At 34.7% G+C, this 14890-nt stretch overlaps 13 non-coding genes across 13 annotated transcripts; all 13 read left to right on the top strand.

Moving 5' to 3' along the window:
• The first annotated feature begins 281 nt into the window (after nucleotides 1-281).
• On the top strand, nucleotides 282-474 carry LOC134685705 (U2 spliceosomal RNA). The gene has a single exon (XR_010101331.1). It is a non-coding gene; the product is annotated as a U2 spliceosomal RNA (small nuclear RNA).
• A 977-nt stretch (nucleotides 475-1451) lies between these two features.
• On the top strand, nucleotides 1452-1644 carry LOC134685704 (U2 spliceosomal RNA). The gene has a single exon (XR_010101330.1). It is a non-coding gene; the product is annotated as a U2 spliceosomal RNA (small nuclear RNA).
• Nucleotides 1645-2621: 977 nt separating this feature from the next.
• LOC134685703 (U2 spliceosomal RNA) lies at nucleotides 2622-2814 on the top strand. Its single transcript, XR_010101329.1, has one exon. It is a non-coding gene; the product is annotated as a U2 spliceosomal RNA (small nuclear RNA).
• A 977-nt stretch (nucleotides 2815-3791) lies between these two features.
• On the top strand, nucleotides 3792-3984 carry LOC134685702 (U2 spliceosomal RNA). Its single transcript, XR_010101328.1, has one exon. It is a non-coding gene; the product is annotated as a U2 spliceosomal RNA (small nuclear RNA).
• Nucleotides 3985-4961: 977 nt separating this feature from the next.
• LOC134685701 (U2 spliceosomal RNA) lies at nucleotides 4962-5154 on the top strand. Its single transcript, XR_010101327.1, has one exon. It is a non-coding gene; the product is annotated as a U2 spliceosomal RNA (small nuclear RNA).
• Nucleotides 5155-6131: 977 nt separating this feature from the next.
• LOC134685699 (U2 spliceosomal RNA) lies at nucleotides 6132-6324 on the top strand. Its single transcript, XR_010101326.1, has one exon. It is a non-coding gene; the product is annotated as a U2 spliceosomal RNA (small nuclear RNA).
• A 977-nt stretch (nucleotides 6325-7301) lies between these two features.
• On the top strand, nucleotides 7302-7494 carry LOC134685698 (U2 spliceosomal RNA). The gene has a single exon (XR_010101325.1). It is a non-coding gene; the product is annotated as a U2 spliceosomal RNA (small nuclear RNA).
• A 977-nt stretch (nucleotides 7495-8471) lies between these two features.
• LOC134685696 (U2 spliceosomal RNA) lies at nucleotides 8472-8664 on the top strand. The gene has a single exon (XR_010101323.1). It is a non-coding gene; the product is annotated as a U2 spliceosomal RNA (small nuclear RNA).
• Nucleotides 8665-9641: 977 nt separating this feature from the next.
• Nucleotides 9642-9834, top strand: LOC134685695 (U2 spliceosomal RNA). Its single transcript, XR_010101322.1, has one exon. It is a non-coding gene; the product is annotated as a U2 spliceosomal RNA (small nuclear RNA).
• A 977-nt stretch (nucleotides 9835-10811) lies between these two features.
• LOC134685694 (U2 spliceosomal RNA) lies at nucleotides 10812-11004 on the top strand. Its single transcript, XR_010101321.1, has one exon. It is a non-coding gene; the product is annotated as a U2 spliceosomal RNA (small nuclear RNA).
• Nucleotides 11005-11981: 977 nt separating this feature from the next.
• Nucleotides 11982-12174, top strand: LOC134685693 (U2 spliceosomal RNA). The gene has a single exon (XR_010101320.1). It is a non-coding gene; the product is annotated as a U2 spliceosomal RNA (small nuclear RNA).
• A 977-nt stretch (nucleotides 12175-13151) lies between these two features.
• On the top strand, nucleotides 13152-13344 carry LOC134685692 (U2 spliceosomal RNA). Its single transcript, XR_010101319.1, has one exon. It is a non-coding gene; the product is annotated as a U2 spliceosomal RNA (small nuclear RNA).
• A 977-nt stretch (nucleotides 13345-14321) lies between these two features.
• Nucleotides 14322-14514, top strand: LOC134685874 (U2 spliceosomal RNA). The gene has a single exon (XR_010101488.1). It is a non-coding gene; the product is annotated as a U2 spliceosomal RNA (small nuclear RNA).
• Nucleotides 14515-14890: the final 376 nt, after the last annotated feature.

Genomic DNA, 14890 nt, shown 5'->3' with positions numbered 1-14890 from the left:
AAATACGAATACGTATACGTATGACATACGTTTAAAAATGCATTCTCCCTTTTATTGCGACTTGCCGTATTTCACAAGCCGCTTTTTTTATTTTCACACCAGTTTTGTCATGCAGAAATCGTTTCATGCTGTTGGGTAATTAAAGCAAAGCAAGATCTCGTGTTTCGTGTGCTTTTTGTATATACATTTGCAAAATTTGTGTAGCTTGTTTTAAAATTAAAACACCGTGTCTGAGTAAGACATAGGATTTATAGGCTTTGGAAACTCGGAAACATTTGAGTATCGCTTCTCGGCCTTTTGGCTAAGATCAAAGTGTAGTATCTGTTCTTATCAGCTTAATATCTGATACGTACCCCATGTGGGTACTTCGATATTAAACTGATTTTTGCAACTAGGTGAGATGTTAGGTGCTTGCACCGCTCTTGCCACGAGTTGGCCTGGTATTGCAGTACCTCCAGGATCGGCTCACTCCCCATTTCGGGGAGAAAATTAAAATAGAAAAATAGCTCCTTCTATAGTCTGAGAAACAGCCCCAGTAAAATATTCTCTAATACTTTTTCTATATTATTTTATGTTATGTATTGTATAGTTTTACTCATTGTTGTAAATTAATTCTACTTCTCGCGCATGTAAAATAAATCGCATATTATTTTATTTGTTTATGTCTGTTCTCTGAAAAGTATTTTTTTCTTTTCTAATAATGTGATGGGTTTTTTTTTTTCTCTTTCTCTCTCTCGCTTGTATTCATAACAGCATATGTCAGTGTAATAATGTATTCTCGTTCCTTTAAAACAAACTCTATATAAATTTTTAGCGTTACGGAAAAACGCGGGGAAAAGAATTACGTCCCCTTCTACTGTTTCAATCATCGTTAATAGCGACGTCGCCTCAGAACGAGGGCAAACGATGGAAACTACAGTCGGCCGGTAAGTTTTTTCCTCCTTTTAAAATTAATTTAAACATAGCTGTACCGGTTAATTCCTTTAAAAAATAGAACAGATGAACTGTTTGTGTGTTTTTTATTTAAACGACAGAGTGAAAAGTCCGTGCTGATTGTGAAAAAGCGTTGAATTTATTTTGTGATCAATGAAATTTTCAAGGCTTTGAAATCTGCGTTCGTCGGACATAGAATGAATTAAAATTGTCATGTTGTTTTGTTCGATTAAGATTAAATACGAATACGTATACGTATGACATACGTTTAAAAATGCATTCTCCCTTTTATTGCGACTTGCCGTATTTCACAAGCCGCTTTTTTTATTTTCACACCAGTTTTGTCATGCAGAAATCGTTTCATGCTGTTGGGTAATTAAAGCAAAGCAAGATCTCGTGTTTCGTGTGCTTTTTGTATATACATTTGCAAAATTTGTGTAGCTTGTTTTAAAATTAAAACACCGTGTCTGAGTAAGACATAGGATTTATAGGCTTTGGAAACTCGGAAACATTTGAGTATCGCTTCTCGGCCTTTTGGCTAAGATCAAAGTGTAGTATCTGTTCTTATCAGCTTAATATCTGATACGTACCCCATGTGGGTACTTCGATATTAAACTGATTTTTGCAACTAGGTGAGATGTTAGGTGCTTGCACCGCTCTTGCCACGAGTTGGCCTGGTATTGCAGTACCTCCAGGATCGGCTCACTCCCCATTTCGGGGAGAAAATTAAAATAGAAAAATAGCTCCTTCTATAGTCTGAGAAACAGCCCCAGTAAAATATTCTCTAATACTTTTTCTATATTATTTTATGTTATGTATTGTATAGTTTTACTCATTGTTGTAAATTAATTCTACTTCTCGCGCATGTAAAATAAATCGCATATTATTTTATTTGTTTATGTCTGTTCTCTGAAAAGTATTTTTTTCTTTTCTAATAATGTGATGGGTTTTTTTTTTTCTCTTTCTCTCTCTCGCTTGTATTCATAACAGCATATGTCAGTGTAATAATGTATTCTCGTTCCTTTAAAACAAACTCTATATAAATTTTTAGCGTTACGGAAAAACGCGGGGAAAAGAATTACGTCCCCTTCTACTGTTTCAATCATCGTTAATAGCGACGTCGCCTCAGAACGAGGGCAAACGATGGAAACTACAGTCGGCCGGTAAGTTTTTTCCTCCTTTTAAAATTAATTTAAACATAGCTGTACCGGTTAATTCCTTTAAAAAATAGAACAGATGAACTGTTTGTGTGTTTTTTATTTAAACGACAGAGTGAAAAGTCCGTGCTGATTGTGAAAAAGCGTTGAATTTATTTTGTGATCAATGAAATTTTCAAGGCTTTGAAATCTGCGTTCGTCGGACATAGAATGAATTAAAATTGTCATGTTGTTTTGTTCGATTAAGATTAAATACGAATACGTATACGTATGACATACGTTTAAAAATGCATTCTCCCTTTTATTGCGACTTGCCGTATTTCACAAGCCGCTTTTTTTATTTTCACACCAGTTTTGTCATGCAGAAATCGTTTCATGCTGTTGGGTAATTAAAGCAAAGCAAGATCTCGTGTTTCGTGTGCTTTTTGTATATACATTTGCAAAATTTGTGTAGCTTGTTTTAAAATTAAAACACCGTGTCTGAGTAAGACATAGGATTTATAGGCTTTGGAAACTCGGAAACATTTGAGTATCGCTTCTCGGCCTTTTGGCTAAGATCAAAGTGTAGTATCTGTTCTTATCAGCTTAATATCTGATACGTACCCCATGTGGGTACTTCGATATTAAACTGATTTTTGCAACTAGGTGAGATGTTAGGTGCTTGCACCGCTCTTGCCACGAGTTGGCCTGGTATTGCAGTACCTCCAGGATCGGCTCACTCCCCATTTCGGGGAGAAAATTAAAATAGAAAAATAGCTCCTTCTATAGTCTGAGAAACAGCCCCAGTAAAATATTCTCTAATACTTTTTCTATATTATTTTATGTTATGTATTGTATAGTTTTACTCATTGTTGTAAATTAATTCTACTTCTCGCGCATGTAAAATAAATCGCATATTATTTTATTTGTTTATGTCTGTTCTCTGAAAAGTATTTTTTTCTTTTCTAATAATGTGATGGGTTTTTTTTTTTCTCTTTCTCTCTCTCGCTTGTATTCATAACAGCATATGTCAGTGTAATAATGTATTCTCGTTCCTTTAAAACAAACTCTATATAAATTTTTAGCGTTACGGAAAAACGCGGGGAAAAGAATTACGTCCCCTTCTACTGTTTCAATCATCGTTAATAGCGACGTCGCCTCAGAACGAGGGCAAACGATGGAAACTACAGTCGGCCGGTAAGTTTTTTCCTCCTTTTAAAATTAATTTAAACATAGCTGTACCGGTTAATTCCTTTAAAAAATAGAACAGATGAACTGTTTGTGTGTTTTTTATTTAAACGACAGAGTGAAAAGTCCGTGCTGATTGTGAAAAAGCGTTGAATTTATTTTGTGATCAATGAAATTTTCAAGGCTTTGAAATCTGCGTTCGTCGGACATAGAATGAATTAAAATTGTCATGTTGTTTTGTTCGATTAAGATTAAATACGAATACGTATACGTATGACATACGTTTAAAAATGCATTCTCCCTTTTATTGCGACTTGCCGTATTTCACAAGCCGCTTTTTTTATTTTCACACCAGTTTTGTCATGCAGAAATCGTTTCATGCTGTTGGGTAATTAAAGCAAAGCAAGATCTCGTGTTTCGTGTGCTTTTTGTATATACATTTGCAAAATTTGTGTAGCTTGTTTTAAAATTAAAACACCGTGTCTGAGTAAGACATAGGATTTATAGGCTTTGGAAACTCGGAAACATTTGAGTATCGCTTCTCGGCCTTTTGGCTAAGATCAAAGTGTAGTATCTGTTCTTATCAGCTTAATATCTGATACGTACCCCATGTGGGTACTTCGATATTAAACTGATTTTTGCAACTAGGTGAGATGTTAGGTGCTTGCACCGCTCTTGCCACGAGTTGGCCTGGTATTGCAGTACCTCCAGGATCGGCTCACTCCCCATTTCGGGGAGAAAATTAAAATAGAAAAATAGCTCCTTCTATAGTCTGAGAAACAGCCCCAGTAAAATATTCTCTAATACTTTTTCTATATTATTTTATGTTATGTATTGTATAGTTTTACTCATTGTTGTAAATTAATTCTACTTCTCGCGCATGTAAAATAAATCGCATATTATTTTATTTGTTTATGTCTGTTCTCTGAAAAGTATTTTTTTCTTTTCTAATAATGTGATGGGTTTTTTTTTTTCTCTTTCTCTCTCTCGCTTGTATTCATAACAGCATATGTCAGTGTAATAATGTATTCTCGTTCCTTTAAAACAAACTCTATATAAATTTTTAGCGTTACGGAAAAACGCGGGGAAAAGAATTACGTCCCCTTCTACTGTTTCAATCATCGTTAATAGCGACGTCGCCTCAGAACGAGGGCAAACGATGGAAACTACAGTCGGCCGGTAAGTTTTTTCCTCCTTTTAAAATTAATTTAAACATAGCTGTACCGGTTAATTCCTTTAAAAAATAGAACAGATGAACTGTTTGTGTGTTTTTTATTTAAACGACAGAGTGAAAAGTCCGTGCTGATTGTGAAAAAGCGTTGAATTTATTTTGTGATCAATGAAATTTTCAAGGCTTTGAAATCTGCGTTCGTCGGACATAGAATGAATTAAAATTGTCATGTTGTTTTGTTCGATTAAGATTAAATACGAATACGTATACGTATGACATACGTTTAAAAATGCATTCTCCCTTTTATTGCGACTTGCCGTATTTCACAAGCCGCTTTTTTTATTTTCACACCAGTTTTGTCATGCAGAAATCGTTTCATGCTGTTGGGTAATTAAAGCAAAGCAAGATCTCGTGTTTCGTGTGCTTTTTGTATATACATTTGCAAAATTTGTGTAGCTTGTTTTAAAATTAAAACACCGTGTCTGAGTAAGACATAGGATTTATAGGCTTTGGAAACTCGGAAACATTTGAGTATCGCTTCTCGGCCTTTTGGCTAAGATCAAAGTGTAGTATCTGTTCTTATCAGCTTAATATCTGATACGTACCCCATGTGGGTACTTCGATATTAAACTGATTTTTGCAACTAGGTGAGATGTTAGGTGCTTGCACCGCTCTTGCCACGAGTTGGCCTGGTATTGCAGTACCTCCAGGATCGGCTCACTCCCCATTTCGGGGAGAAAATTAAAATAGAAAAATAGCTCCTTCTATAGTCTGAGAAACAGCCCCAGTAAAATATTCTCTAATACTTTTTCTATATTATTTTATGTTATGTATTGTATAGTTTTACTCATTGTTGTAAATTAATTCTACTTCTCGCGCATGTAAAATAAATCGCATATTATTTTATTTGTTTATGTCTGTTCTCTGAAAAGTATTTTTTTCTTTTCTAATAATGTGATGGGTTTTTTTTTTTCTCTTTCTCTCTCTCGCTTGTATTCATAACAGCATATGTCAGTGTAATAATGTATTCTCGTTCCTTTAAAACAAACTCTATATAAATTTTTAGCGTTACGGAAAAACGCGGGGAAAAGAATTACGTCCCCTTCTACTGTTTCAATCATCGTTAATAGCGACGTCGCCTCAGAACGAGGGCAAACGATGGAAACTACAGTCGGCCGGTAAGTTTTTTCCTCCTTTTAAAATTAATTTAAACATAGCTGTACCGGTTAATTCCTTTAAAAAATAGAACAGATGAACTGTTTGTGTGTTTTTTATTTAAACGACAGAGTGAAAAGTCCGTGCTGATTGTGAAAAAGCGTTGAATTTATTTTGTGATCAATGAAATTTTCAAGGCTTTGAAATCTGCGTTCGTCGGACATAGAATGAATTAAAATTGTCATGTTGTTTTGTTCGATTAAGATTAAATACGAATACGTATACGTATGACATACGTTTAAAAATGCATTCTCCCTTTTATTGCGACTTGCCGTATTTCACAAGCCGCTTTTTTTATTTTCACACCAGTTTTGTCATGCAGAAATCGTTTCATGCTGTTGGGTAATTAAAGCAAAGCAAGATCTCGTGTTTCGTGTGCTTTTTGTATATACATTTGCAAAATTTGTGTAGCTTGTTTTAAAATTAAAACACCGTGTCTGAGTAAGACATAGGATTTATAGGCTTTGGAAACTCGGAAACATTTGAGTATCGCTTCTCGGCCTTTTGGCTAAGATCAAAGTGTAGTATCTGTTCTTATCAGCTTAATATCTGATACGTACCCCATGTGGGTACTTCGATATTAAACTGATTTTTGCAACTAGGTGAGATGTTAGGTGCTTGCACCGCTCTTGCCACGAGTTGGCCTGGTATTGCAGTACCTCCAGGATCGGCTCACTCCCCATTTCGGGGAGAAAATTAAAATAGAAAAATAGCTCCTTCTATAGTCTGAGAAACAGCCCCAGTAAAATATTCTCTAATACTTTTTCTATATTATTTTATGTTATGTATTGTATAGTTTTACTCATTGTTGTAAATTAATTCTACTTCTCGCGCATGTAAAATAAATCGCATATTATTTTATTTGTTTATGTCTGTTCTCTGAAAAGTATTTTTTTCTTTTCTAATAATGTGATGGGTTTTTTTTTTTCTCTTTCTCTCTCTCGCTTGTATTCATAACAGCATATGTCAGTGTAATAATGTATTCTCGTTCCTTTAAAACAAACTCTATATAAATTTTTAGCGTTACGGAAAAACGCGGGGAAAAGAATTACGTCCCCTTCTACTGTTTCAATCATCGTTAATAGCGACGTCGCCTCAGAACGAGGGCAAACGATGGAAACTACAGTCGGCCGGTAAGTTTTTTCCTCCTTTTAAAATTAATTTAAACATAGCTGTACCGGTTAATTCCTTTAAAAAATAGAACAGATGAACTGTTTGTGTGTTTTTTATTTAAACGACAGAGTGAAAAGTCCGTGCTGATTGTGAAAAAGCGTTGAATTTATTTTGTGATCAATGAAATTTTCAAGGCTTTGAAATCTGCGTTCGTCGGACATAGAATGAATTAAAATTGTCATGTTGTTTTGTTCGATTAAGATTAAATACGAATACGTATACGTATGACATACGTTTAAAAATGCATTCTCCCTTTTATTGCGACTTGCCGTATTTCACAAGCCGCTTTTTTTATTTTCACACCAGTTTTGTCATGCAGAAATCGTTTCATGCTGTTGGGTAATTAAAGCAAAGCAAGATCTCGTGTTTCGTGTGCTTTTTGTATATACATTTGCAAAATTTGTGTAGCTTGTTTTAAAATTAAAACACCGTGTCTGAGTAAGACATAGGATTTATAGGCTTTGGAAACTCGGAAACATTTGAGTATCGCTTCTCGGCCTTTTGGCTAAGATCAAAGTGTAGTATCTGTTCTTATCAGCTTAATATCTGATACGTACCCCATGTGGGTACTTCGATATTAAACTGATTTTTGCAACTAGGTGAGATGTTAGGTGCTTGCACCGCTCTTGCCACGAGTTGGCCTGGTATTGCAGTACCTCCAGGATCGGCTCACTCCCCATTTCGGGGAGAAAATTAAAATAGAAAAATAGCTCCTTCTATAGTCTGAGAAACAGCCCCAGTAAAATATTCTCTAATACTTTTTCTATATTATTTTATGTTATGTATTGTATAGTTTTACTCATTGTTGTAAATTAATTCTACTTCTCGCGCATGTAAAATAAATCGCATATTATTTTATTTGTTTATGTCTGTTCTCTGAAAAGTATTTTTTTCTTTTCTAATAATGTGATGGGTTTTTTTTTTTCTCTTTCTCTCTCTCGCTTGTATTCATAACAGCATATGTCAGTGTAATAATGTATTCTCGTTCCTTTAAAACAAACTCTATATAAATTTTTAGCGTTACGGAAAAACGCGGGGAAAAGAATTACGTCCCCTTCTACTGTTTCAATCATCGTTAATAGCGACGTCGCCTCAGAACGAGGGCAAACGATGGAAACTACAGTCGGCCGGTAAGTTTTTTCCTCCTTTTAAAATTAATTTAAACATAGCTGTACCGGTTAATTCCTTTAAAAAATAGAACAGATGAACTGTTTGTGTGTTTTTTATTTAAACGACAGAGTGAAAAGTCCGTGCTGATTGTGAAAAAGCGTTGAATTTATTTTGTGATCAATGAAATTTTCAAGGCTTTGAAATCTGCGTTCGTCGGACATAGAATGAATTAAAATTGTCATGTTGTTTTGTTCGATTAAGATTAAATACGAATACGTATACGTATGACATACGTTTAAAAATGCATTCTCCCTTTTATTGCGACTTGCCGTATTTCACAAGCCGCTTTTTTTATTTTCACACCAGTTTTGTCATGCAGAAATCGTTTCATGCTGTTGGGTAATTAAAGCAAAGCAAGATCTCGTGTTTCGTGTGCTTTTTGTATATACATTTGCAAAATTTGTGTAGCTTGTTTTAAAATTAAAACACCGTGTCTGAGTAAGACATAGGATTTATAGGCTTTGGAAACTCGGAAACATTTGAGTATCGCTTCTCGGCCTTTTGGCTAAGATCAAAGTGTAGTATCTGTTCTTATCAGCTTAATATCTGATACGTACCCCATGTGGGTACTTCGATATTAAACTGATTTTTGCAACTAGGTGAGATGTTAGGTGCTTGCACCGCTCTTGCCACGAGTTGGCCTGGTATTGCAGTACCTCCAGGATCGGCTCACTCCCCATTTCGGGGAGAAAATTAAAATAGAAAAATAGCTCCTTCTATAGTCTGAGAAACAGCCCCAGTAAAATATTCTCTAATACTTTTTCTATATTATTTTATGTTATGTATTGTATAGTTTTACTCATTGTTGTAAATTAATTCTACTTCTCGCGCATGTAAAATAAATCGCATATTATTTTATTTGTTTATGTCTGTTCTCTGAAAAGTATTTTTTTCTTTTCTAATAATGTGATGGGTTTTTTTTTTTCTCTTTCTCTCTCTCGCTTGTATTCATAACAGCATATGTCAGTGTAATAATGTATTCTCGTTCCTTTAAAACAAACTCTATATAAATTTTTAGCGTTACGGAAAAACGCGGGGAAAAGAATTACGTCCCCTTCTACTGTTTCAATCATCGTTAATAGCGACGTCGCCTCAGAACGAGGGCAAACGATGGAAACTACAGTCGGCCGGTAAGTTTTTTCCTCCTTTTAAAATTAATTTAAACATAGCTGTACCGGTTAATTCCTTTAAAAAATAGAACAGATGAACTGTTTGTGTGTTTTTTATTTAAACGACAGAGTGAAAAGTCCGTGCTGATTGTGAAAAAGCGTTGAATTTATTTTGTGATCAATGAAATTTTCAAGGCTTTGAAATCTGCGTTCGTCGGACATAGAATGAATTAAAATTGTCATGTTGTTTTGTTCGATTAAGATTAAATACGAATACGTATACGTATGACATACGTTTAAAAATGCATTCTCCCTTTTATTGCGACTTGCCGTATTTCACAAGCCGCTTTTTTTATTTTCACACCAGTTTTGTCATGCAGAAATCGTTTCATGCTGTTGGGTAATTAAAGCAAAGCAAGATCTCGTGTTTCGTGTGCTTTTTGTATATACATTTGCAAAATTTGTGTAGCTTGTTTTAAAATTAAAACACCGTGTCTGAGTAAGACATAGGATTTATAGGCTTTGGAAACTCGGAAACATTTGAGTATCGCTTCTCGGCCTTTTGGCTAAGATCAAAGTGTAGTATCTGTTCTTATCAGCTTAATATCTGATACGTACCCCATGTGGGTACTTCGATATTAAACTGATTTTTGCAACTAGGTGAGATGTTAGGTGCTTGCACCGCTCTTGCCACGAGTTGGCCTGGTATTGCAGTACCTCCAGGATCGGCTCACTCCCCATTTCGGGGAGAAAATTAAAATAGAAAAATAGCTCCTTCTATAGTCTGAGAAACAGCCCCAGTAAAATATTCTCTAATACTTTTTCTATATTATTTTATGTTATGTATTGTATAGTTTTACTCATTGTTGTAAATTAATTCTACTTCTCGCGCATGTAAAATAAATCGCATATTATTTTATTTGTTTATGTCTGTTCTCTGAAAAGTATTTTTTTCTTTTCTAATAATGTGATGGGTTTTTTTTTTTCTCTTTCTCTCTCTCGCTTGTATTCATAACAGCATATGTCAGTGTAATAATGTATTCTCGTTCCTTTAAAACAAACTCTATATAAATTTTTAGCGTTACGGAAAAACGCGGGGAAAAGAATTACGTCCCCTTCTACTGTTTCAATCATCGTTAATAGCGACGTCGCCTCAGAACGAGGGCAAACGATGGAAACTACAGTCGGCCGGTAAGTTTTTTCCTCCTTTTAAAATTAATTTAAACATAGCTGTACCGGTTAATTCCTTTAAAAAATAGAACAGATGAACTGTTTGTGTGTTTTTTATTTAAACGACAGAGTGAAAAGTCCGTGCTGATTGTGAAAAAGCGTTGAATTTATTTTGTGATCAATGAAATTTTCAAGGCTTTGAAATCTGCGTTCGTCGGACATAGAATGAATTAAAATTGTCATGTTGTTTTGTTCGATTAAGATTAAATACGAATACGTATACGTATGACATACGTTTAAAAATGCATTCTCCCTTTTATTGCGACTTGCCGTATTTCACAAGCCGCTTTTTTTATTTTCACACCAGTTTTGTCATGCAGAAATCGTTTCATGCTGTTGGGTAATTAAAGCAAAGCAAGATCTCGTGTTTCGTGTGCTTTTTGTATATACATTTGCAAAATTTGTGTAGCTTGTTTTAAAATTAAAACACCGTGTCTGAGTAAGACATAGGATTTATAGGCTTTGGAAACTCGGAAACATTTGAGTATCGCTTCTCGGCCTTTTGGCTAAGATCAAAGTGTAGTATCTGTTCTTATCAGCTTAATATCTGATACGTACCCCATGTGGGTACTTCGATATTAAACTGATTTTTGCAACTAGGTGAGATGTTAGGTGCTTGCACCGCTCTTGCCACGAGTTGGCCTGGTATTGCAGTACCTCCAGGATCGGCTCACTCCCCATTTCGGGGAGAAAATTAAAATAGAAAAATAGCTCCTTCTATAGTCTGAGAAACAGCCCCAGTAAAATATTCTCTAATACTTTTTCTATATTATTTTATGTTATGTATTGTATAGTTTTACTCATTGTTGTAAATTAATTCTACTTCTCGCGCATGTAAAATAAATCGCATATTATTTTATTTGTTTATGTCTGTTCTCTGAAAAGTATTTTTTTCTTTTCTAATAATGTGATGGGTTTTTTTTTTTCTCTTTCTCTCTCTCGCTTGTATTCATAACAGCATATGTCAGTGTAATAATGTATTCTCGTTCCTTTAAAACAAACTCTATATAAATTTTTAGCGTTACGGAAAAACGCGGGGAAAAGAATTACGTCCCCTTCTACTGTTTCAATCATCGTTAATAGCGACGTCGCCTCAGAACGAGGGCAAACGATGGAAACTACAGTCGGCCGGTAAGTTTTTTCCTCCTTTTAAAATTAATTTAAACATAGCTGTACCGGTTAATTCCTTTAAAAAATAGAACAGATGAACTGTTTGTGTGTTTTTTATTTAAACGACAGAGTGAAAAGTCCGTGCTGATTGTGAAAAAGCGTTGAATTTATTTTGTGATCAATGAAATTTTCAAGGCTTTGAAATCTGCGTTCGTCGGACATAGAATGAATTAAAATTGTCATGTTGTTTTGTTCGATTAAGATTAAATACGAATACGTATACGTATGACATACGTTTAAAAATGCATTCTCCCTTTTATTGCGACTTGCCGTATTTCACAAGCCGCTTTTTTTATTTTCACACCAGTTTTGTCATGCAGAAATCGTTTCATGCTGTTGGGTAATTAAAGCAAAGCAAGATCTCGTGTTTCGTGTGCTTTTTGTATATACATTTGCAAAATTTGTGTAGCTTGTTTTAAAATTAAAACACCGTGTCTGAGTAAGACATAGGATTTATAGGCTTTGGAAACTCGGAAACATTTGAGTATCGCTTCTCGGCCTTTTGGCTAAGATCAAAGTGTAGTATCTGTTCTTATCAGCTTAATATCTGATACGTACCCCATGTGGGTACTTCGATATTAAACTGATTTTTGCAACTAGGTGAGATGTTAGGTGCTTGCACCGCTCTTGCCACGAGTTGGCCTGGTATTGCAGTACCTCCAGGATCGGCTCACTCCCCATTTCGGGGAGAAAATTAAAATAGAAAAATAGCTCCTTCTATAGTCTGAGAAACAGCCCCAGTAAAATATTCTCTAATACTTTTTCTATATTATTTTATGTTATGTATTGTATAGTTTTACTCATTGTTGTAAATTAATTCTACTTCTCGCGCATGTAAAATAAATCGCATATTATTTTACTTGTTTATGTCTGTTCTCTGAAAAGTATTTTTTTCTTTTCTAATAATGTGATGGGTTTTTTTTTTTCTCTTTCTCTCTCTCGCTTGTATTCATAACAGCATATGTCAGTGTAATAATGTATTCTCGTTCCTTTAAAACAAACTCTATATAAATTTTTAGCGTTACGGAAAAACGCGGGGAAAAGAATTACGTCCCCTTCTACTGTTTCAATCATCGTTAATAGCGACGTCGCCTCAGAACGAGGGCAAACGATGGAAACTACAGTCGGCCGGTAAGTTTTTTCCTCCTTTTAAAATTAATTTAAACATAGCTGTACCGGTTAATTCCTTTAAAAAATAGAACAGATGAACTGTTTGTGTGTTTTTTATTTAAACGACAGAGTGAAAAGTCCGTGCTGATTGTGAAAAAGCGTTGAATTTATTTTGTGATCAATGAAATTTTCAAGGCTTTGAAATCTGCGTTCGTCGGACATAGAATGAATTAAAATTGTCATGTTGTTTTGTTCGATTAAGATTAAATACGAATACGTATACGTATGACATACGTTTAAAAATGCATTCTCCCTTTTATTGCGACTTGCCGTATTTCACAAGCCGCTTTTTTTATTTTCACACCAGTTTTGTCATGCAGAAATCGTTTCATGCTGTTGGGTAATTAAAGCAAAGCAAGATCTCGTGTTTCGTGTGCTTTTTGTATATACATTTGCAAAATTTGTGTAGCTTGTTTTAAAATTAAAACACCGTGTCTGAGTAAGACATAGGATTTATAGGCTTTGGAAACTCGGAAACATTTGAGTATCGCTTCTCGGCCTTTTGGCTAAGATCAAAGTGTAGTATCTGTTCTTATCAGCTTAATATCTGATACGTACCCCATGTGGGTACTTCGATATTAAACTGATTTTTGCAACTAGGTGAGATGTTAGGTGCTTGCACCGCTCTTGCCACGAGTTGGCCTGGTATTGCAGTACCTCCAGGATCGGCTCACTCCCCATTTCGGGGAGAAAATTAAAATAGAAAAATAGCTCCTTCTATAGTCTGAGAAACAGCCCCAGTAAAATATTCTCTAATACTTTTTCTATATTATTTTATGTTATGTATTGTATAGTTTTACTCATTGTTGTAAATTAATTCTACTTCTCGCGCATGTAAAATAAATCGCATATTATTTTATTTGTTTATGTCTGTTCTCTGAAAAGTATTTTTTTCTTTTCTAATAATGTGATGGGTTTTTTTTTTTCTCTTTCTCTCTCTCGCTTGTATTCATAACAGCATATGTCAGTGTAATAATGTATTCTCGTTCCTTTAAAACAAACTCTATATAAATTTTTAGCGTTACGGAAAAACGCGGGGAAAAGAATTACGTCCCCTTCTACTGTTTCAATCATCGTTAATAGCGACGTCGCCTCAGAACGAGGGCAAACGATGGAAACTACAGTCGGCCGGTAAGTTTTTTCCTCCTTTTAAAATTAATTTAAACATAGCTGTACCGGTTAATTCCTTTAAAAAATAGAACAGATGAACTGTTTGTGTGTTTTTTATTTAAACGACAGAGTGAAAAGTCCGTGCTGATTGTGAAAAAGCGTTGAATTTATTTTGTGATCAATGAAATTTTCAAGGCTTTGAAATCTGCGTTCGTCGGACATAGAATGAATTAAAATTGTCATGTTGTTTTGTTCGATTAAGATTAAATACGAATACGTATACGTATGACATACGTTTAAAAATGCATTCTCCCTTTTATTGCGACTTGCCGTATTTCACAAGCCGCTTTTTTTATTTTCACACCAGTTTTGTCATGCAGAAATCGTTTCATGCTGTTGGGTAATTAAAGCAAAGCAAGATCTCGTGTTTCGTGTGCTTTTTGTATATACATTTGCAAAATTTGTGTAGCTTGTTTTAAAATTAAAACACCGTGTCTGAGTAAGACATAGGATTTATAGGCTTTGGAAACTCGGAAACATTTGAGTATCGCTTCTCGGCCTTTTGGCTAAGATCAAAGTGTAGTATCTGTTCTTATCAGCTTAATATCTGATACGTACCCCATGTGGGTACTTCGATATTAAACTGATTTTTGCAACTAGGTGAGATGTTAGGTGCTTGCACCGCTCTTGCCACGAGTTGGCCTGGTATTGCAGTACCTCCAGGATCGGCTCACTCCCCATTTCGGGGAGAAAATTAAAATAGAAAAATAGCTCCTTCTATAGTCTGAGAAACAGCCCCAGTAAAATATTCTCTAATACTTTTTCTATATTATTTTATGTTATGTATTGTATAGTTTTACTCATTGTTGTAAATTAATTCTACTTCTCGCGCATGTAAAATAAATCGCATATTATTTTACTTGTTTATGTCTGTTCTCTGAAAAGTATTTTTTTCTTTTCTAATAATGTGATGGGTTTTTTTTTTTCTCTTTCTCTCTCTCGCTTGTATTCATAACAGCATATGTCAGTGTAATAATGTATTCTCGTTCCTTTAAAACAAACTCTATATAAATTTTTAGCGTTACGGAAAAACGCGGGGAAAAGAATTACGTCCC

The sequence above is a fragment of the Mytilus trossulus genome, chromosome 9, assembly GCF_036588685.1.
Source record: "Mytilus trossulus isolate FHL-02 chromosome 9, PNRI_Mtr1.1.1.hap1, whole genome shotgun sequence".
In the NCBI taxonomy this organism is placed as follows: domain Eukaryota; kingdom Metazoa; phylum Mollusca; class Bivalvia; order Mytilida; family Mytilidae; genus Mytilus; species Mytilus trossulus.
Note: the sequence above shows the minus strand (reverse complement) of the source record. Positions and strands in the feature narration are given on the sequence as shown.